Source organism: Artemia franciscana, chromosome 14 (genome assembly GCF_032884065.1).
Source record: "Artemia franciscana chromosome 14, ASM3288406v1, whole genome shotgun sequence".
Lineage (NCBI taxonomy): Eukaryota > Metazoa > Arthropoda > Branchiopoda > Anostraca > Artemiidae > Artemia > Artemia franciscana.
The window spans coordinates 21,331,813-21,356,167 of NC_088876.1; the positions used below are offsets into that span (position 1 = coordinate 21,331,813).

The following is a 24,355-nucleotide window of genomic DNA, read 5'->3' on the forward strand; positions in this document are numbered from 1 at the left end:
GGGTAAACTAAATTAAATGAACCTTAAACTTTAAAATCTTCATAAAAATCCAGTTCTTTTGATATATCTATTGGTATCAAAATTCCGTTTTTTTAGAGCTTCGGTTACTACTGAGCCGGATCACTCCTTACTGACAGTTTGTTACCACTAATTGTATGATTCATAGGATCAATGCATGTTGCTTTCCAAAACAGTGTTTTACCACTTCACAGAAACATACCGCTGATAATACTGGGTTCACGAAATTCGATATGTACTTTTACAACTATACATAGTTCTTATCAGTAATACCCGATAGACATATATTTGAACAGCATTTTTAACGAGGTCAGAAGCCTAAGCTTATATTTAAGGCTATATTTTAACAAAAAATTACGTCGATACTTTTTATGTCATTACATAGAGTTGGACAGCGAACTTTTCGTCAGGTTTATTGATTTTTTTTAAACTAAAAATGGGAAAAAAATAATAAAACAAAGCTTTTTCTGATCAAATTAAAGAGCAAAATTGAAAGTTAAAACGAAACTAAAAATTTCCGTCTCAGTCTGTGTAAAAAATGCATAAAATCAGCCTCTTAAGTAAACTCTCTACTGATATTTCCTTGGACGTGTAGAAGTACGCAAAAATTTGCTGAAAAACAAAATAAAAAACAAAACAAAACAAAAAAACAATATGCAGTGATTGTACAGCAAAGCAGCTTCGGGTATTTTTTTACTATCTTCAAAAACTCAGCTCAACTTTAAATTCTCGGCGCTATACACGGAAAAACTCGACTTAAGGAGCTGATATTATCGTTTATTACTTCTATATTTCAAATATTAAAGAGTTTTTCTACCATTATCACGTCTACCATCGTCACGTAATACCATTATCACGTCTGGTGTGGATATTGATGTGCCTATTAAATAAATCTGCTATTTCCCAAGGCTGCTTAATGGCTTTTTGGTTACAAGCGCTTTTTTTTGCTCGAGTCTACAGCTTTTGTGTTTTCAGTGAAGTGCTAGTTTGTATAGTCTAAAATGTAAAAAGGTATCAGCAGTCAGTATTTCTTTGCACTGGTTTTAAATATATATGTTGCGAAGGTTGAGAAGCAATATAACCAGCAACTATGAGGAACTGAGACGACAGAAAACTCAACCTAGTTCCCAAGTAGAAAAAAAAGACGTCATTCAGATCTCCCGATACATTCTGCATGTTAATGTTTCTACAACTTTTCATTTTAACTTGTATTGCCAGAGATTTTTGCTTTTTTCTAAATTCAAACTTGTATCGTGCTTTCTATGGCACTACTACTTTTTATAAGGCCGTACTACAGTTCCAGCAATTCTTTAGTGTCTTATTTTCCTTTCTTTTTTTTGCATTTCTTCATGAGAGAATAAAAAATCATGTGTCGTTCGCTTAAAGAACTATGGATTAGCCAGAGGAGCGTTCTGGAAGTCAAGGCTCTCCCCGTAATGAAAAAATCTCAACTAGCATTTTTTAATGAAGCTTTAACATTGCAGACGAGATTAATTTTCAACCTGTCAAGACGTAGGCAACCCTGTCCCTCAAGAACAAGATCTTGTTCCCCCATCCTTCTCAGTGAAATGTTTTGAACTCCCTCTAAACAAGATTTCGGCTAGGCCACCGCCGCAGATCATGCGAGAGCGAAGAAGAACCTACCGGTTAGATTTTGCCATGACTTGACCTTATCAGGAGAGAAGTTCCTTTACTTATCATTCATTTATATGCATCTATTATTTCAATAAAAGCGTTAAAACTTTAGCCAATGAACTCAAAATTATTGAATGCAATGTTTCTCTCAAGAATCAATCAACAAGAATCTGATAAATGTTTTAGCAGTTTCGATTCAACTCTTTGCCAAGACAAATACTAAGTTTTAGAGAACAAATTTCAGTATGAAATATGGCAAGTCATACACAAGCAGCTTGTTCCATTTATTTATTCTGACATCGAAATCAAAGATTTTCCTGAAGAAATATTTTTGAAAGAAAAGTAAAGAGCGACATCCAAAAGTTTGTGGCAATCGATAGTGACAGAAACTCTACAAAAGGGGAATATCATGATGAACACATCAAAGAATGTACTTTTCATGGTGATTTTTAATATCGACAATTCATCAAGTTTAAAGTTATTCATAAAAGTTTAGGCATAAGAAAATTGGCACAATTTTAATACAAGAACGAAGTAGGCAATCACTAAATAGTATGAGATCTTGCTGAAAATTGCACAATAGAATTCAGAATAATAGAGAACCTTTAGCTAACTTTTCAAGTCCCTTTCTAAAAAAAATACGAGTTTTCGTGATTTTCGCGTGAAAATCGTGCTCGTTTAATGCTTACTAGCGCTTATTTAGTATTATTAGTAATAAAAAAAAACCAAAAAAGAAGTTTTTTAAAGAAAAGTAAAGGTCATATTAAACCTAAGATCGGAAGAAATAGAAATCTACAATAACTCAAACTTGACCAGAAATTATTATTAAAGAATAAATAAAACCCAAAACGGACAGAAATTCAATAAACAATCATAGTAAAAAAAAGATACAACAGGTACTAATAGAAATGAATAAATAAATCTTAAAACGAGTAAAGCTTAGATTGAATATGTAAATCAAGCTTAAAACGAACAAAAACTATTTTGCTATTGTAGTATGAATGAAACCCAAAACGAGCAGAAATTAAACAAACAATCATAGCAAACAAACATATAATAGGTAATAATATAAATGAATAAATAAATCTTAAAACGAGCAAAACTTAAATTGAATGTGCAAATCAAGCTTGAAACGAACAAAAATCACTACAAACTAGAGTTTGGGTTTTGCCTCCTTCTCTCACTGTAAAAGTCTAAAACCTTTTTTGAAACTATATGTACTTTAAACTATATGTATCTTAAACAGTATTAGAAAGTAAAAATGAAATCAAACCGAATGTTTCATATATAATGCTATAAATTGTTGAAAGATCATTAGTTCAAGATTTTATTTCGCTGTAATTTTATTTTCATTTTCAATGCTGAAATAACTGAAAAAAGAAAACATTTGTAATATAATTTGTTTTCACTGAAGGATCAATGATACAGTAGGCTTTAGACTTTTACAGTTAGGGAAGAGGTAGTATCCCAACTCTTTTTTGTTAGTGAAGCTATATTTGTATTGAACAGTCTTGGAAAGAACTAACAAAATTAAACTGAATTTGTGAACATTCTTAATCGCTGAAAGCTCATCAGTTCAAAATTTAATTTTACAGTAATTTTTATGTTTATTTTCATATATTGCAATAATTACAAAAGAATATATTTGTAATGTAATTTGTTTTCAGTGAAGCACCAATGACGCAGAAGGTTTTAGACTTTTACAGTGAGAGAAGGAGGCAAAACCGAAACCCTTGTTTGTTATGACTTTTTGTTCGTTTCAAGCTTGATTTTCATATTCAATTTAAATTTCACTTATGAAATGAAGATTATTCATTCATTTCTATTAGTAACTATTATATGATTGTAATTTATATTGTATACCTATTGTATGAACTATTTTTAACAAAACGGTCATCTTAAAATTTTTATCGGAAGCATTTGGCGAAAAGGGGCATTATGGAGAGCTAGTTGCCCTCCGATGACTTCTGACTTTTAAAAAGGGTACTAGAACTTCTGATTTCCAATCGAATGTTTCCTCTTTGAAGTTTATACAGCCACCCCATCCATATGAAAAGCCTCTGGGGAAAAATAATAATAAGACATTAGAGCCGTATGGCCTTTATTATAGGCAATGCTGTGGCGTTGCCTCTGACCCGACAAGGCCGTACAGAAGATTTTGTTGGGAAGGGATTATTCTTCTTGGGGGGGGGGGGGAGTTAAAAAACTTCAAAAATGAACCATAAATTTGTTTATGCGTTTTCTTTACGTTTATAGGTCAGATAAAAATTTCATTGGGTAGGGTTTCAAACCCGGTAACACCCCCCCCCCTTCGGATACGGCCTAGCTATCCGAACGTAGTATTTCCCATTGTATGGCCTAACATTAAAACCCTAAAAAGTAACCAGTGGTGATTATTTTCTGTTTCCAGTAAAGCAAAGATGACAAATTAGAATTACAGAGATTCACAAATAGAGTAACCCCCCTCGTCTATGGGAGAAACAAACACTAAATGCTTACATGGAGACAAACAGAAATTAAATTTAAGGAAAAAAAATATTTTCAAATGCAAGCCCGGAGCAACATTGTAAGCTTAAAACGAGTAGAATTCTCCCTCAATGGGACGGAGCTCTAGCCCCCTCATCCCAATTCGTAATGTAAAGCGAGCATTACTGAAAAAATACAATTTTGATAGTTATGTTAAGAAAGTATAACATTTCTATTTTTTGGAAAACTTTTAAAACATTTGTAATTAGCAAATGGGCATTTATTATGTCGGATTTACCGTTAAGGGTGGTTTTCGCTGTTTTTTTTATGTTTTAACGTAACCCTTTACATGCAATCGAAAAAAAACTTTGTTTAAATTTCAGTAAGATTTTAAAGCATTAATTTCATATGAATTTTATGTATCATGAAAGCCACTTCGTAAATAAAATCTTACTTATAAAGCATTATCATGATACTAATCCTCCAACACCTCTAAGTGGTGGTTTATTTTTTTAAGCTAATCCACTATGAATTGCATTGGGAATTTTACGACGGTCTTTTTTCACCCAAAACCTAAGCTCAACATTGGAGAAAAAAATATTCTTTAAAGATGTCTTTACTTTTATAGAAATATGAAAAAAATATCTAATTACAATAAATCCTTCTTCAGCCACCTTAGTTAAATAGATGATCAAACAGTTCGTGGTAACGAACTATAGTAAGGAGCGACCCAGCTCAATAGCAACAGAAACTGTAAAAATGGAATTTCGATACCAATAGTTAAATCAAAAGAATCACATTTTAATGCTGATTTTAAATATACAAGTTTCATCAAGTTTAGTCTTACCCATCAAAAGTTACGAGCCTGAGAAAATTTGCCTTATTTTAGAAAACAGGGGGAAACACTCCCTAAAAGTCATAGAATCATACCATCACATTCAGCTTATCAGAGAACCCCACTGTAGAAGTTTCAAACTCCTATCTACAAAAATGTGGATATCGTATTTTTTGCCAGAAGACCGATCACGGGTGCGTGTTTATTTGTTTGTTGTTTTTTTTTTTTTTTTTCTTTTTCCCAGGGGTGATCGTATCGACCCAATGGTCCTAGAATATTGCAAGTGGGCTCATTCTAACGGGAATAAAAAGTTCTAGTGCCCTTTTCGAGTGACCAAAAAATTGGAGGACACCTAAGCCCCCTCCAACACTCATTTTCCCCTAAGTCACCGAATCAAAATTCTGAGATAGCCATTTTATTCACCATAGTCGAAAAACCTAATAACTATGTCTTTGGGGACGACATATTCCCCCACAGTCTCCGTGGGAGGTGCTGCAAGTTACAAACTTTGACCAGTGTTTACATACAGTAATCGTTTTGAGAAGTGTACGGACGCTTTCAGGGGGGATTTTTTTGGTTTGTAGGAGGGTTACGTGGGAGGATCTTCCCATGGAGGAATTTGTCATGGGGGAAGAGAATTTCAATGAAGGGGGCGCAGGATTTCCTAGCATTATAAAAAAAAACAATGACAAAATAAATAAGAAAAGGTTTTTCAATTGAAAATTAAGAGCAGCATTAAAACTTAAAACGAACAGAAATTATGACGCATATGAGAGGTTCATCTCCTCGTAATACCTCGCCCTTTACGCTAAAGTATTTTTAATAATTTCAACTATTTATTCAACGGCTTTAGTGATTTAGGGGTCATTCTTAAAGAATCAGGACAAAATTCAAACTTTAGCGTAAAGAGCGAGGTATTGAAGAGGGGGTGAACCCCCTCATATACGTAATTAAAAACATACGAATATAGAAGTTCGTTACGTAAGCTAACTCGTAAGTTACGTATATTTTTTACTAATGAGAACGTTTGCAAAAAATTAGAAGTCCTAGTTGCCTTTTTAAGCAATCAAAAAATTGGAGGGCAACTAGGCCTCCTCCCCCGCTCCTTTTTCTCAAAATCTTCCGATCAAAACTATGAGAAATCAATTTAGCCAAAAAAAATGATATGCAAATTTCGTTTTAATTGTTTATGTGCGGAGAGCCAAAATCAAAACATGCATTCATTCAAAAACGTTCAGAAATTAAACAAAAAAACAAGTTTTTTTAACTGAAAGTAAGAAGCAATTTACACTAAAGTTTTTTACTGTTTTAAAAAGCAGAGTTAAGAAAAAGAGTCAAACTTTAGCGTAAAGAGCGGGGCGTTGAGGAGGAAAAGCCCCTTTCATATACGGAGTAATTTCTGTTCGTTTTAAGTTTTAATAACACTCCTTACTTTCAGTTAAAAATCTTGTTTTTTTTGTTGTTGTTTAATCTTCAACTAAGCATGGAACTTTGGCAATGCCAGCTAAACTAAGCTTCGCTGAAGCTACTCGCGCGTGATTTCCTGGGTTTTGAAGGATGTGTGATTTTTTTTTCCGAATCCATAAACGATGCTGACTTATTAGCCTAATAAGCGAGGCGTTAACAACTCAAAACGGTTAATTTCACTTCATATTTATATATGCTCAAAGTTTTAGTTTCCATGTATTTAACTGAATCTTTAACTTAGCATTTTCACAAGTTATGGGGTAAAATATGATAATCACCAATTTTTTGTAAATTAGTTTAGTAAACAAAACTTCGCCAGTCATCTGTTTGATCCCGGTTGTTTTATGCTGTTTCGTTTTGTCTCCCCCCCCTCCCTAATAAAAAATCTGTTTTGACTTGCCCAGTCGCATTTTATTACGATTCTGTTTTACTAAAAAGAAGAAGAAAAATACCAATAGATAGTTTCATAAATTTTATGCAAAGTTCATCAATAAGTTTTTGGTTTTATATTTGAGATTTTTGTATTTCTGCAAGTATATTCTGAATATTTATTTAATAATTTAACTCTATCAATAATTTTGCTCGACACTGTCATTACAAATTTGAGAATTTAAACAAATGAAAATGGAATATCCACACTGAAAATAAAGATAAGTCTAAAAGATCAAAATCCAAGGACAATAACAAATATTTTCAATGTGCATGGTTCGAGAACCAGAGGAATTTCTCGGGAAAATCTTAAGATCTTGAGCTTTGTACGGCCATACCAAAAGTCTCCCATCTCCGTGCGTACATTCCTTCTCAGCATAATGTGGGAAAAGGGGTCTAGGCGTTTACCACACCCCCTAGAAAATGCCCCCTAGAAAATGTCCCCTTTAAAAATAACCTCTGCGGTAAATAGCCCCCCAGAAAAATTTCTCCAGTGGCTGGTTGGTTTCCAATCACTTTTGACTTATGAAAAAAGGGAATAGAACTCTCAATTTCTGATCGAGTGAGTATCCTCCGAAGCTTCTACGACCATGAAGCGGAGGTGAGAATGAGGAAGAGGCAGCCCCTCTCCGTATCAGAAAATTCTGCTCACTTCGTAGTTTAATGTTACTGTTTACTTCCATAATAACAGCGTAGACCGGAAATATTCATAGAAATCAAGATAGATTAAATATCATTTTCACATTTTGGATGCGTCTTAAAGTGTCTTGTCACGTCCCCCCCCCAAAAAAAACTGAACAAAATTCTTGAATACAGCCCTGTTGATTATAAATCAGTTTCTACCTCCACTATCCCCTTGTCTCTTTCTAACTTACTTGTCTCTTTAACCCTATTGTCAATCCCTGGCAAATTATTTTCAATGGTCCTGCTGGAGCGATGTTGGAATATCATTCGAAAAATCCGGAGACCGGAGCAAGCTGGTTTTATGTCGGATCGTTCAACTATCGAGCAGATTTTCACGATTCGACAAATAGTAGAGAAGACAACAGAGTTCCGACAGAAAGTATTTATTGCCTTCGTCGACTTCCGTGCTGGATTTGACTCAGTTGATCGAAAAGCTCTTTGGCAGATTCTAAGGTTGACTGGCCTACCCAAGAAATGTAGCAGACTTCTCAAGGCGCTGCACCATGAGACGGAGAGCTGTGTACACGTAAACGGTCGGCCCAGCCCGTTCTTTCAAATCACGACAGGGATGCGCCAAGGACGTGCAGTGGCCCCAGAGCTCTTCAATGTCATCGTAGATTATATTATGACAAAAACCACTTCACGTCTCGGCTTTGGGCTCAAATTCGAAGATCGTGCCATCACAGATGTTGATTTTGCCGATGACCTGGCAATTCTGGCGGACTCCATGGAGCAGCTCATGGAAGCGCGCGGAATTCTACGGAAAGAGGCTGCCAAAGTAGGAATGTATATAAACTGGAACAAAACTAAAATTGCGGTCATAGACCCGTCTTCTCCTACTGTTAACTCTCCAGTTAGCCAGGACAGCACCACTGGCATCGAGGTTGTTCAAGACTTCCCCTACCCCGGCTCCATCATTTCTTCAAATGGCTCGCTTCTCCCCGAGCTGCAAGCGAGATTATTTAAAGCGTCTTCTGTCATGGGCAGATTGAATCGTCACCTCTGGCGAAAACCGAACATCAGTCGTACAACGAAACTGCGGACCTTCAACACTTCAACGCTCTAGTCGGCTCTGTGATGCTTTACGGAGCTGAGACATGGCAAGCACCAGCTGCAACCCTCAAGAAAATCGACGTATTTCATGTGAAGAGCCTGAGGAGGATCGAGGGCCTACGATAGTCCGACTTCGTCAGCAATGAGAAGCTTCTGCAGCTCACAAAGCGGTCTTGGTTTTCGACTCAAGCAGCCGAGGAAACCTTACGATGGTTCGGGCACCTTCTTCGAATGCCACCACATCTACCCGCAAAGACGATATACGACTTCGACCCTGTAAAAAACGGTTGGAAGCAACCTCGCGGCTTACCGAAGAAACGCTGGTCCGACAGCCTCTCCGAGTTCTTGACGATGGCAAACATCAGACAGGGTGAAGAGCAAATACTCACCATGGATCGAAGTGGATGGAGGAGGCAGACGTCACTATGTACGCCGGGCAGCGCCCGTCAGGAGACTTAAGTCGAGTAAGTCAAAGTCAATGAGAGTTGGGATGTTTTGGCATTAAAATTATGTACCCTTTGAGGCATCTCCCTCCCTCTCTAGCTCGCCAAAATATTTTTAAGTTCTAAACAAATTTTACTGTCTTAGATTAATTCCTCTTTTGTTTTACAATTTCAAACATTTGCAGGTAAGGGCTTTCATCCCCCGGGTTGTATTCAGGACTTTTATTTGATCCCTCTTGATTTTTGTGAATATTTATGGTCTACGTTGTCATTATGAGAGTAAAGAGTAACATTAAACCACAAAATGAGCAGAATCTATTCCTTATAGGAAAAGGACTTAACCTTCCTCATCCCCAGCTCCACCTCATGGTTGCAGAAACTTTGCAGGGTGCACATTCGATCAGAAATTTAAAGTTATAGTCCTTTTTTCATAAGTCAAAAACGATTAGAGACCAACCAGCTGCGAGGGGGGGGGGGGGTAAACACCAGATCCCATGAAAAAGGCAAGATTCAACCGATAAAAATATGAAGAGTTAACAAGTTTTTTGTTTTAAAAATAAGATATACAGAGTTTTGAGGAGAAACAAATAGAACTTATACGACAAAACACCTTTAAAAATAGATAGAGGGACTTAGCATCAGGTTGAGCTCAATAAACCAAGGCCCAGTCCTCCAAAAGAAAAATTTAGTCCTATCGCCTTATCGATAGCACTGTAGAACAATACCAAAACTCTTTGTTAACAGGTAGGCAGAAAGAGAACGACAAGTTTTCGCCATTAATTCAAACAACTCCACAAATGGCACAATTTGACTGGATTGGTTTTAGCCTACATTATCAAAATATTTGGGAAAAGTTAGAGCAATTCTGTGTCCAAGTTTAAGCAAAGTTCAAACTGCGGTTTCACAACGCTGGGAGTTCCCATTCATCTTTTGATAATCACCTTGACAAAATTCGAAAAAAAGCCCAATTTACGATACACTCACTACCCATAGACTACTTAAAACATATGATGCTGTTATAATAGCGTTTTCTTAGAACAGCCCTTAAACTAGAACGATCCTTTCTTTTCAATTGTACAAAAAACAACGGTAAATACAAAGCAAATTCTTTCTATGAATGAAACGAAAACGCATTGTTAATAACAGGATTAAGTCAATTGCTTCATACCGATAGCACAAAATTTGGACTTCAATCCATAGACATTGACTGACAGATAGTTTTACAAAGTGCACACAGTTTAAGATCGAAACATGAACTGACTGACAGTGTTCGATTTTCCGGAGCCCATGCAATGAGAAAAAGAGTAAAGGACATATCAAGCAACAGATGTGCGCAATTCCCACTAACAGTTTTTCCAGGGAATGGTAACTCCTTCCGATGAGGCCTCTACAAAAAGGGCAGTCTCAATTTTCGGAACTAGCCCCGTGATGAGTCATATAATAGAACAGTTCTACATAGAAGAGAGAGGTAAAATTCTAGTTTAGCTACTTTTTGCTATCTTGGAAAGGGGCTAGATTAGGAAAATGAGAATTTCAGCCCGGGGACTAATTACAGCATTTTTATTGGAGGAGAGGTTCCCATATCTGGATAGTGAAGGGGCATGGGCCATTTTCTTTTGCTTTCTCCAAATTATTTAAGGGGGCAACTGTCCCTCCTCCCGAGACGACGCCCTTGTTTTCAGCAGTGAATCCAGGGCCAAAGCTTCAGTGTGAACCCTCATCTGATTCCTAAGTCTTAGAAATTTGAATACTTGACAGGTACCTATTGAAATTTTGACAAAACAATATTTACCATAATTACCATAAATTAGTTTCTTTATGTCTGGTTTTTGTTTTAAAATGTAATTCCTGTTATTAGCTATGTATGAGAACAATATTTCTGCAAGCAGGGAAGCGGTCTATCCCCATCTATAAGGATCGTTTGATGAATTTTGTTCTACGTAACACGGCAAAGGCTATGGTATAGCATCGAATGAATGGGGAATTAAACCTCTCCTACACTTATTATTATTTCAATTCAATTTATTATTCAAAAAAAAAACACATAACAACAATAATAAAAAAGATCCTAGAAGCGAACTTGTTAAGGACCAAAAAACAACAAAAAATTGAAAATAAAGAGAGAAAAAAAAGAAAAGAGAAAACATGGGTATTTAAAGCAAATTGAATAAACATTTAGAGAAATATAATATCAAGATTTTAGTACATTGTTATATAGCGTCCGAAAACTTGTGGATAGCTCGACACTGGAGGGTATTAAAGAGGGAATGATGATTCTCCTAGACTTATATTATGATAATGATTTGAGCGTTCTGGCTAACTTCTCCCTAATGGTAATTTTTTTATTATTTCTTCTAAAAATCTGAGGTCAAGACTTTTCCTGGGTGACAAAAGTAACAAAAAGTTAGGAACAAAAAATCTCACACAAACATTCACCAACAAAGTCGGGTCAAGTACCCAAGTACCCGGGTGAATTCCCAAGTCTTAAGATTAAATACGAATCAAAGTCCTAGCAATTTACGGGCCTGCTTTTGACAAATGATAATCAGAACGAGTGTCATCAATTTGCTGCAAGATGGGAGATAAAGGAACACAGAAGAGTTTGAGACAATTTCTCTGGCTATGACGCTTCAACCAACACCAGATGGTCGCCTGAAGGGATCAACGAAGAGCGAAGGAAAACAAAGTTAATATTTTCTTCAAAATAAAATTATTACAAGTAGGTTTGACGTTGTGGCATGGGCTTCAAATCTCCTTTTCATAGTCTAATTTAGGCCATTGATATATTCCTGAAAGCTGCATTATCATAATCTGGAATGTGACTTCTCAATTCTGTCTCTGGAAACCTAAACTAATTTCGTGGGGAGGTGTGCAGGAATCAGTGCTGTCACTTACTTGAAGTACTACTTAAGTAAAATTTTCCATTACTTGTACTTATACTTAAGTAAAAACTCTACGGTGTACTTATTACTTGATACTTAAGTAAGATTACGAAATACTTATTACTTAAGATACTTTTATTGTACTTGTTTTTCAAATACTTTACCTTTGACAAGAAAATTTTGTGTGTGTGTGCTTTGGCAATGTACAAGAAAGCATTACTTTTAGATTTAGAGCAAACTCAGATATTGCTTTTGTGTGTGTGTGCTTTGGCAATGTACAAGAAAACATTACCCTTTAGATTTAGAGTAAACTCAGATATAGCTCCATGCCCTATTTCTGGATATGAAATAAGGTATTTGTTTTTGACAAAAAAAAATTATAGTATGATTAACACTTGGTTTAATTTTTGTTTAAAAGTTATATAAAAAAGAAAATTGAAATTATTTCACAGTTCACTGGTCGACAGTGAGCTAAAATCCCTTGTTTTGTGCTAAATGTTGCATACTGTAGTCCATTTGGGCTTATATTTCTGACATTAGTGTTTAAGTTTTGTCATCTCGTCAACTGAACCAGATTTCTACCATTTCATCATCTTCAGGACCATATTATTGGTAAAACTACTGAAGCTATGAATCTTTGCCCATCTAAATGTTGTCTGCAATAAACAAGTCTAGGGAATTCTAGCTGGATCCAATGCAGTGGTATTTTGTCAAATTCGTTCCAGCAAATTCAGGTATTCAGACGAATCTGACTTCAGATTTGTCACTCCATTCATAAGTTATAGGCCCTACCAAATTAAAAGAAGAGTCAATTTTCTTAAGACTTGAAACCCTCTCCCCCTCACCCTATTTGATAAAGGGGTTGTGATACCAGAGCTTGATATGAGCCCTGATCTTAGGCATCTTTGGCCTAGTTTTCATTTGGATCCGTTACTCCATTTGCCGGTTATACTAAATTAAACAAAAAACTTAAATTTTTCAGGAATTAAAAGTAACTCCCCCTTGTTAAATTTGAGCTAGGGTCTTTATCTCAAAACTTGATTTGTCATGGTCTTAGGCCTCTTTGTTTCAATTTTCATTCAGATTACTTTAGTCGCAAGTTACTCTGAATTAAACGAAAAACTGTTATTAGCAACTCTCCCTCTGTTTTATTTGAGCTAGGGTCTTCATCTTTGAACTTGATGTGTCTCATGATCCTTGGCACCAAATCTAGCCATCAAAATTTTCATCCAAATCCAACCAGCGGTTCTCCCCTTATATGTGATTACACAGACGGACGGACAGAAAGACAGACGGGCGGACAGATTTTGGAACGTCTTAGGTAGCCGTGTTGGCTCATTGAATTCAAAAAAAAGAAAACAATAGCATATCATCCTCCAGGCATCATCACCTATTTGGATAGTGGAAAATATCCATCAAGATAGGTTTTTGAGATCTGTCCGCCCGTCTGTGCAATCGAGTATAGCGGGAGAACCGCCAGTCAGATTTGTATTAAAATTGAACTATTTGGATTAAAATTGAGCTTAATTAGGGCGATGGGGCTTTAAGTTTTTAAAAAAAATCGAGTTTTTCATTTAATTCACTGTAACTCGCAAATGGAGAGATGAATTTCGATGAAAATTGAATAAAGATGCCTAAGAGTATGATATGCATTGATTTCTGGGATGGAGACCCAAGCTTAATTAGGGTGTGGGGGAAGGGACTTTAAGTGCTAAAAAAGTTGAGTTTTTTGTTCGACTTAATTTAACTTGCGAATGAAGTAATGGATCTCAATGAAAGTCAAGCCAAAGATGCCAAAACCATAAGGCACATAATGTTTGGAGATGAACACCCTAGCTTAATTAGGGGGAGGGGGCTTTAAGCACTAAAAAAAAGTTGAGTTTTTCATTTAATTCAGTGCAACTTGCGAGAGATTGATGGATCTCGGTGAAGATTGAACCGAAGGTGCCTAAGACTGTGATAGGCATCAAGTTTTGAGATGAAAACCCTAGCTCAAATAGAACGAGGGAGAGTGGGTTTTAAGTGCTGAAAAAAGTCAAGCTTTTGGTTTATTTTAGTATAACTTGCAAATGGAGCAACGGATCCAAATGAAAGCTAGACCAATGATGACTAGGATCAGGGCTCATATCGAGCTCTAATATCACAAGCCCTATCTAAAATAGGGCGAGGGGGGGATTTTCAAGTTTTAAGAAAGTCGAGTTTTCCTTCAGTTTAGTAGGGCCTGTAACTACTTCCACCCATGGCTTGCCCAAAGCCTGGAAATAACCCTTTTCCAAAATAAGTCATACTGAAGCCAACCTTCAACCAAATATTTCATCCCCAGAGAAAAGTTAATTTATATGGCACTTGGTATTTACCAAGTGACATACAGTGATCACAAATTCTGTTGGTCTGTCAGTCCCGGTCTTGCTAGTTTTGGCCCTTCCAGATAAGCTAGGACAATGAAATTTGGCTGGCGTATCAGGGACCAGACCAGATTAAATTTGAAATAGTTGTTTCCTCGATTCGACCATCCGGGGGGGGGGGGGATGGGAGGACAAAAATTAGATCGGATCTTAATTAAATTTGATATTTAGAAGGATATCATGTCTCAGAGTTCTTATTTTAAATTCCTACTGGATCAGGTGACATTGGAGGGGGAAACCTAAAATCTTCGAGAATGCTTAGAGTGGAGGGATCGAGATGAAACATAGTGGGAAAAATAAGCACAAGTCCTATATACGTGATTGACATAAACAGAACGAATTCACTCTCTTTTGGGGAGTTGGGGGGGGGGGTAATTCTGAAAAATTAGAAAAAACTAGGTATTTTAACTTACGAAGGAGTGATCAGATCTTGAATTTCATCGGATGAAATTTCATATTTAGAAAGATCTCGGAAATCGGATCTCATGTTTTAAATCCTGACCAGATCCAGTGTCATTGGGGGGATTTGGGGGGGACTGGAAATCTTGGAAAATGCTTAGAGTGGAGTGATCAGGATGAAACTTGGTGGGATGAATAAGCACAAGTCCTAGATACGTGATTGACATAACTAAAATGGATTCGCTCTCTTTGGGGGAGTTGGAGGGGGTGTTAATTCGGAAAAATTACAAAAATTGAGGTATTTTTAACTTACGAAGGAGTGATCAGATCTTGAATTTCATCGGATGAAATTTCATATTTAGAAGGATCTCGGAACTCGGATCTCATGTTTTAAATCCCGACCAGATCCAGTGTCATTGGGGGGATTCGGGGGGGGGACCGGAAATCTTGGAAAACGCATAGAGTGGAGTGATCAGGATGAAACTTGGTGGGATGAATAAGCACAAGTCTTAGATACGTGATTGACATAACTAAAATGGATTCGCTCTCTTTGGGGGAGTTGGAGGGGTGTTAATTCGGAAAAATTACAAAAATTGAGGTATTTTTAATTTAAGAGCTGGTGACCGTTCGTGAGGCATTTTTGAATTTGATATTAAGAAGGAACTCGTGTCTCAAATCTCTTATTTTAAGCCCCGACCAGTTCTGGTGACATTGGGGGAGAGTTGGAGGGGGAAACAAGAAATCCTGGGAAACACTTAGAGTGGAGAGATCGGGATGAAACGTGGTGGGTAGAATAAGCAAATGTCGTAGATACGTGATTGACGAAACCGGACTTGATACACTCTCTTTGGGGTAGTTAGGGGGTCCAGTGCTTTGGCGAGTTTGCTATTTCTGGACGTGCTAGGATAATAAAAATTGGTAGGCGTGTCAGGGACCTGCACAAATTAACTTGATAAAGTTGATTTCCCCGATTCAACCATCTGGGGGAGGGGGCTGAATGGATAGGAAAAATCAGAAAAATGAGGTATTATAATTGCGAGTGGGTGATCGGATCTTAATGAATTTTGATATTTAAAAGGACCTTGTGTCTCAGAGCTCTTATTTTAAACGCTGACCGGCATTAAGCCTCTGTTTTTTCTTTTAAATTAATCTATTGATTCTTATAATTTTGCTAGAGATCATGCCATATGAGCTCTTGGCTCTTCCGACCTCGTCACAAGTGCCATATGAGCTCTTGTTTTATTCCTTTTTTCTCAGAAGATTTTCGAATTAGTCTAATGGTTTTTGCCATTTCATGGCGTGAAAACTGCTGCTAGAAATAAATAGGTTGCAACTTCTGCCGTATTGTCTTCTAGTGTATTTAAATGTGTGCTTGCATTGTGCCTGTGTCCCCTTAAAAGTTCTGTTTCTTACGGTAATATTGGTTTGTCTTCTGTTGCATATGCAGACGACGTTCTTCTTATTGCCTGGACTCGCCGTGGATTGCTTTCCAATTTTACTATAATGAACTATCTAAGATTGGACTGACACTTAATGCGTCTAAATGCGAGTTTATTTGTTTTAATAGCCCTTATGCGATCGCTCCATTCGTTGCTGGGACTGCAATTCTGCCATGTTCTTCTTTAGTTAGTTGGCTTGGTCTGTGTTTCGGTCCAACACTTTCCACTACCTTTTCATCCCTAGTGAATCAAACCGTAAAAAACCTACGCGTCGTGTACGGAAAAATATCCCCTAACAAAAGCCGTTACAACCGCAATGATTTGTGCATGATTTATAACGCTTATTGCACCCCTGTGCTTTTGTTTTTATCAGTCATGGCTCATCAATTCCGTAAAAAAAATCACCATACTCTACGTATGGCTTATTTCAGATATTGCTAATTCCTGAAATTTGCTAGGAATCTGTTTTGGTTCCTAGATGGCACCAAAACAGAAAAATAATTGCTCGATTTGGTTTAATAGATATGACTTCTTGGATTCGGTCTTCCAGTGATGATTTATGTAAAAAGACTGTCTACTTTATTCACGTTTACGACCCTCTGCACCCTTTTTTTCCATATTGATACTGGTTAATTAGTCCATGTCGTCTTTTGTCAGTTTGAATTTTTTTTCTTGATGTTTATTGTTTTTGTTTTTTTATAATACCCCGTACTTTGTGTGTTTTTTTTACTTTTACGGATAATAAAGTTGATTCATTCATTCAATCTGCAGTTCGACCAGCCGTATGGAATGCGTCTGAATCAGCGGGCTTGCTGCAGGCCCGTGATTTTATAATATATGTTTGTGGGGAGTTTTACCGACCATCTGAATTGACTACACAGCATGTGGCTTGCTTGAGTGAAAACCAGCCAAAGGATATAGATGCCGTACATTTTCATAGCGTGTCTGAAATTTAACTTGAAAACTGGAGGCAGTTTCCTTGTAAAAGTGCCGAGGGCGAGACATGTCATCAAAGTGTGAATCAAGATTTCATTTTCATACTCTTCTTTTCTTTCAGCACACTGAGAGCCAGCAACCTTCAGCTAGCTGCCAAAAGTGTGGATTTTTGCTGCTCCTTTTTTATTGAGCTTTGATTCCTCTTATTAAAAAAGTCTGCAACTGACTCACTTGGCTCCTTACTTTTAAATTTGAGGTTTTTTCGTTCCTAAGGTTTTTACTTGTTGAATCTGAGAATGAACTATTTTATTACCTTTTATTTGTTTTAAAGCAAATCCAAAGTTTATTTTTCTATTTTCAATATTTTTTCCACCATTCCGACATGTTTCAGAGTAACCCTGTATTTTTTCAAAGGTCTCAGATTTGACTGAACACTAATCGCCAGAATTTCAACTCTATATGCACTGTATTAATCCTTTCATGTGATCTGTCTGATCCAATCAGAAGTTTTTTGACTGCACTTAATTATTTTGATAGTCTTTTTCTTTCAAGCCGTGGTGTTGAAAATTGGTTGAGATTATTTTTTGGATTTCGTTGGGTGTCTACCAGCCAAACAAGGGAAAAAAATGTTTTCAATATTGTTTTTATCATTCCCACATGTTTCAGAATAACCGTGTATTTTTTCAACCGTGCCAGATTTGACTGAACACTAATCACCAGAAGTTCAACTCTACGTGTACTGTGTTAATCCTGTCATGTGATTTGTCTGATCCAATGAAAGGTTTTTTGACTGCACTTAATTGTTTTGATAGTCTTTTCCTTTCAAGCCCTTGTGTTGAAAATTGGTTAAGATTATTTTCTTAGACCTCATTGGGTGTGTACCAGCCGAACAAGGGAAACGGTTAAAAGCGATAAAACGGAAATTTTGGTTCTTGACTAAGATGTCCAAGAGAGGAATGACAGGGGACATTTTATAGGCAAGGGAAGGGGCTAAGAAGCCTTCAGAATGGCTTTAAAATACGGTAGCATGGGCTTGATATCAGAAAAATATATATATACTTATATTTAAATATATATATATATATATATATATATATATATATATATATATATATATATATATATATATATATATATATATATATATACACCTAGGATAAATACTTGAAGTAGTACTTGAAGTAATACTTAAGTACAATTTTGGCAAGTACTTGATATTTGATACTTAAGTAAGAATTTGGAAAGTACTTATTACTTGATACTTAAGTAAAAATTTGGAGTACTTGTTGCAGCACTGGCAGGAATACCCTGCTGACATTAAATACTTAACCAACACTCGTCATCTCTACTTTTGAATAGATGTAGCACCACCTTTTCGTTGATCCGCTTTCAGAAAATAACTACTGATTTTTTTTATAGTTTCAGAAATACAGTAGACTACACATTCATATTTACAATCAGCATTAATATCCTGAATAGTTATACTTTAAATGGCTGCAAATAGACGTCTATCAAATTATTTGTGTGGAAAGAAAAAAATTAGCTTATAATAGTTCAGTAAGTTACATCTCTATTTTGTTTTTTAACCCCAGACTTCTTAGATGAAGAACATTAACGCCTCTACTCTAAATCTGAAACGCTCTAAGCACAGACTGAATGAAAACGTCATTACTACTACTACTAACAACTCACCGCAACATGAAGCCGCCTGAGGCCAACACAGCTACGCACGCTCCTCCTCCATTCCAATCTGTTCAAAGCTTTCCTTTATAAACCCTCCCAGGAAGTTCCTGTTTCCCTTAAATCTTTCCCGACCTAACCGCGGACGACCGGCTTTCAGGTTAGTTTATCAAAAATGTCAATAGTCAAAATAACGTCATTAGTTGCTTTTTTCGTATAATCTGATTCTGTTGGGAAGATTCTTTTAAGTCTGCCTGAAGATGTCTTTAGTCCAAGTTTTCTGCGACTATTATGAACACAAGAATGCTCAAACTTCATCATCGATTTTCTTGGAATCATTTATTTCAAGTACGACCCTTTAGCTCTTAAGTAGCGATTTTTCATGTGAAACATATTATATTACCGACTATTAAATGATGTTGAGTAATGTAGAGTAAAATGGTCGATGATAAGTCAATAAAAACAGCCCTGGTGTTGAAAGCAGACATATTTTAATCACGCTTGCATTTTTTTTAGTAACAAAAGCATAATTGATTTCATTTTTATAGCATTATAATCATTATCGTTGTTATTATTTAGGCACGAGCGTTTTGGCCTAACATTCTTTCAAATCAAAATGTACTTCTCACTTTAAACAACCTTTTTGCTTTTACTAAATTGTATGTATATAAGAGTTAGGTCCATCTTTCATATCCTTCAATTCAGCTTTTTTAAATATTTTTTGTTCTTGTGTCAATTTCAGTAGGCTGACAGGTGATAAAATATGTCATATAGCCTTTGTAATTTTACTCAGAAACTTCAATCCTTATCTTTCCGAAGTAAATGTTGAGAATTTACTTAGGCTCGACGGGTTTGCTTTCGGTTTCTATCCTATATTTGTCAAATAGAAAATTTCTTCAAGTATGTATGGAGATAAAGGGAAAAGAAGATATTATAATCTTATCGTGTGATGAAAGGTTTTTTTCTTCTTTACAATACAAATGCGAAAAATCACAAATACTAGTCATTTAGAAGCCAAATTGACAAGTCCACATTGTATATCTTGGACTTTACTGTCAAAGTACTCGATTGGCTTTTAACTTCCTGTACTACTGTATTTCGTTAAAACGAAGATTAATGGACAACCAAAAACTAAGCCTAAATAATGTTAGCAACAAATAAAAAAGAAAGAAAAAGAAATTTTTGTAATGTGAAAAGATTCCTATTATTATTCGCCTTTTCAAGCTATTTTTTAGCTGAGCATTTAAATTTGGCACAAAAAGGTGCGTAAAAAGCATAATGAAAAATAGGATAATAACGAAAAAGATTTTCCTTTTAAAACTTGTCATGCCGTAACCATAAGTTCGATACAACCACCCTGAGAAAAATAAAAATTTTCCAAGAAATGTCAATATGCCACTTTCAAGAAAAAAAAATTCGACGCCAGGCACCGGCACGGCTACACGGCAGGCTTGTATAGGTCATTGTCGCTTGTTTCCTAACCGTAAACAATGTGAGCATGTTCCTGATGCCATAGCGTCACCATAGGTTCGATATAACCACCCTGAGAAAAATACCTTAATAGATATTAATAGATATAATAAATATGAGAAATAATTTTTAAGGAGTAATTCCTAAAATTGTGACCTATTTAGTTCGTGTTTGTGGCCAGAAACGTCTATATTCCAGTTTGAAGAAAAACAAGAGCTAAGAGCTCATATGGCACTTGTGACGAGATTATCAGATCCGGTGCGGTTATGTCGATCACGCACCTATAGCTTGTGCTTATTCTCGAACTCGCCAAAGCACTAGAAATCCCCCAACTCCCCCAAAGAGATCAGATCTGGACCGGTAATGTCAATCACGTATCTAAAACTTGTGCTTATTCTTCCCATCAAGTTTCATCCCGATCCCCCCAACTCCCCCAAAGAGAGCGGATCAGGTCCGATTATGGCGATCATGTATCTAGGAATTGTGCTCATTCTTCCCATCGAGTTTCATCCCGATCGCTCCACTCTAAGCGTTTTCCAAGATTTCCGGTCCTCCCCCAACTCCCTCTAATGTCATCGGATCCGGCTGGTATTCGAAATAAGAGCTCTGAGACACGAGATCCTTCTAAATATCAAATTTCATTAAGATCTGAAAACCTGTTCGGAAGTTAAAAACACCTTATTTTTCTAATTTTTTCAAATTAACTGTCCTTCCACTCCACCGCCAGATGATCGAATCGGGGAAGCGACTATTTCTAATTTGACCTGGTCCGGTCCCTGATACGCCTGCCAACTTTCAGCGATGGCTATATTGATCTCATATCTAGTTTCGGATTTTCTTCATGTAAAAATTGGGGTGGTGCGAGATTCGAATCTGAAACCTCTCGCACCCCAAGTGAGAATCATACCCTTAGACCAGCAAGCGACGCTTAAGAAAAACGATCGTTTGTTTTATCGGCAAATAAAATTCTTCTCAACTATCTCGTTCGCTCGCTCCCCCCCCCCCCCAGATGGTCGAATTAGGGAAGAGACTATTTCTAATTTAATCTGGTCTGGTCTTTGATACGTCTGCCAGCTTTCATCGTCCTAGCTTATCTGGAAGTGCCCCAACTAGCAAAACCGGGACCGACAGACAGACAGACATACCAACGGACAGAAATTGCGCTCGCAATATGTCACTTGGTACATACCAAGCGCCGTAAAAACTACGTATCCGATTTGGAGGCCAGGCCCCGGCATTCGGCACACGGCAGGCTTGTATATATTGATTCTTGTTGTAAGCATCAAACTCCAAATGAATCACCTTTATTTGCTACTCTTTCCTCGAGAAAATAGAGGGCTCCACAGGGAGTACATATAACGTTGAAGGGTCCCAATGACTTGTCAGTTTCATTTTTGACACGGTCTGATTCCCTCTGTCGCTTGCAATTCTCGCTGCCGCGCATCCTCTAACCGCATATTTCTTTGTTCTCGCTGTGGCATATCTTTTAACCACATGTTTCTTTGTTTTTCACTTTTATTTTTAATTTGTTCTGCTCCTCGCTGTCGCATGTCTTGTAATCGCATATTCTTTTGTTCTTCACTTTTATTTTTGACTCGTTTTAATTCTTGCTGCCGCTTATCTTCGAACCAAGTATTTTTTGTTCTTCACTTTTGCTTTTGACTCGTTATAATTGTCGTTGACAATAGTATTCTAATTGTATATTCCTTTGTTCTTCATTTCAATACCCTTTATCATAGCTACTCGGATTGGTTTTGTCACATTTGATGGTCTAGGTTGTTCATGTGTCCTCTGAGCATTATGAAAGTGCTTAAAACGCCTTTGGTAAATAGACGCATTACAACCTGTATTTTATATTTAGCTGTGTTCCTTTTTTGAAGCTGCATGCATCATGGACACTAAAAACGATTCAACCAAAACTCAGGCAAATATGACGCATTCATCCTCTTGTATATATATATAGTACCAGGAGACCCAGCTTCGCTCGAGCTTCGCTCGACCCCTGGTGCTCGGCTCGTGGCGGGCCTGTATATGTGGGATTCCAGCTGTCACTTGTATTCCAACTGCAGGTTAATGGGACTTCTCTTTTGGCTTTTTTCCCGAATGATTTCACGAACAAACCCTCTCCCGCTCTTATAGGACCATACATTCGACGCCATCACCTCTGGGAAAAACGAATTTGGAATGAAGAACTGGGAAAAAACCTATCCGAATTGTTTTTTCAGGCCGAAAAATCTGGGTATACTAATTTTCAGAAAAAAACTATCGTGGTGATGAAAATGATGGGAAAAAAGTCTTCGGTTAAAAGACAAGCGACAGCGAGGATCACATCAAATCTTAAACGAAACAAGTGAGAATCACAACGAATTGCGAGCGAAAAACTGAATTATGTAACATGATAATTGAAGCAAAGATAATTAATGGGGGAAATCTTGAAAAGAAATCACATTAATCTGCGGTCAGAAGACAAGCGACCGCGACAATCACATATATACAAGTCTGTCACATAACGAATCTCAGACGAAAATAAGGTACAACAAAATATGCGCTTAGAAGACTTGCGACAATAAGCATCAAAACAAACCGCAAACGAAAATGATTCACTACGAAATCTGCGGTTAGAAGACAAGTGACAATGTTAATCCCAACTATGTCAAACGAAAATGATGCACAACGAAATCTGCGGTTAGAAGACATGTGACGACGAGTATGATCAATCGAATATTTATAATTGCCCGTTGGTAATTGTTCTCACAAGTGCAACATGTATTGCACACGAAAATGCTTTCAATAAGAGTAATGGTTAAACTTCAGTTTATGGAGTGGATTAAACGCTAGAGTGTTTTGAGTGTTTAAAGCAGATTTTTAATGGAGAGAACTTACATAAGACATTATCGTTTTTTTCAGTTTTAATGTCACTCTTTATTTTCGTTAAAAAAAAATTAATGAAAGTTGGTAAAAAGTTTCTCTATCCATTAACTACGTTACTTAAACATATATCTATTATTTAATTATTTGTTTTATTTCTCCTTTGTATTTAACGCAAATCCAGTGCACATGTCTCCATTTCGGTTGAGCAGTTAGCAGATTAACAGGAGAGATATAGCCAATTCTTTGTCATGTTTTTTGTATGTGCGTAAACGTTTTTTCACGTTAAATTGCCTCTCATCCCTTTTCAATGCTAGAATTTTTTCTCTTTCTCAAAAAATTCTAATTTCTAAGGTGACAAACGTGTTTTTTTCCTTGAAACAGAGAGTTTCACTTCTATTTCAGTATTGCACATTTTTCGGCAAAAATGTTATATTTTATCTACTTTGGGCGTGCTAAAAATTTGTTTTAGCAGAGACCTTACACCTGACTTTCAGAATCTTTTATTAAGCGTTGTCCAGCCAAGTAACTCCGGAGGGAGGGGAATTTCATGCCCCTACCCTACCCAAAATGTTGGCATTTTTATAATTGCTTATATTTCCCATTCATGACCTGTTCTGATTGTTTTTTAACTGCCCCCCCCCCTCTTTCGGAATAAATTGCTGGGTACGTGCCTTGGGTGCATGTATAAACAAGACTGAAATTTTTGAGGAGACTTTTTTTTACTTTGACTTTTATTTATACAATAAACGAAAATATAAACTATCAAACAGTTCGTGGTAACGAACTGTAGTAAGGAGCGACCCGGCGCAATAGTAAACGAAACTCTAAAAATCGGAATTTTGATGCAAAAGAATCGGATATTCATGCTGATTTTAAATATATAAGTTTCATCAAATTTGGTCTTTGTCATCAAAAGCTACGAGCCTGAAAAAATTTACCTTATTTTGGAAAATAGGGGAAACATCCCCTAAAAGTCATAGAATCTTAACGAAAATGCAACCATCGCATTCAGCGTATCAGAGAACCCTCTAGCAAAAATTTCAAGCTCCTATCTACAAAAATGTGGAATTTCGTATTTTTTGCCAGGCGACAGATCACGGGTGCGTGTTTATTTGTTTGTTTTTTTTTCTTTTTTTCTTTCTTTCTTTCTTTTTCCCAGGGGTCATCATATCGACCAAGTGGTCCTAGAATGTCGCAAGAGGGCTCATTCTAATGGAAATGAAAAGTTCTAGTGCCCTTTTTA

The 24,355-nt window shown here is 36.6% G+C and overlaps 1 long non-coding RNA gene across 1 annotated transcript in view; it reads right to left on the bottom strand.

Moving 5' to 3' along the window:
* Positions 1 to 566: 566 nt before the first annotated feature.
* The window catches only part of LOC136035445 (uncharacterized), a 60,653-nt gene continuing 36,864 nt past the window's right edge, over positions 567 to 24,355 (bottom strand). The window contains exon 3 of the long non-coding RNA XR_010619424.1: positions 567 to 1,014. This is a non-coding gene — a long non-coding RNA (uncharacterized LOC136035445). The remainder of the gene's footprint in view (positions 1,015 to 24,355) is intronic.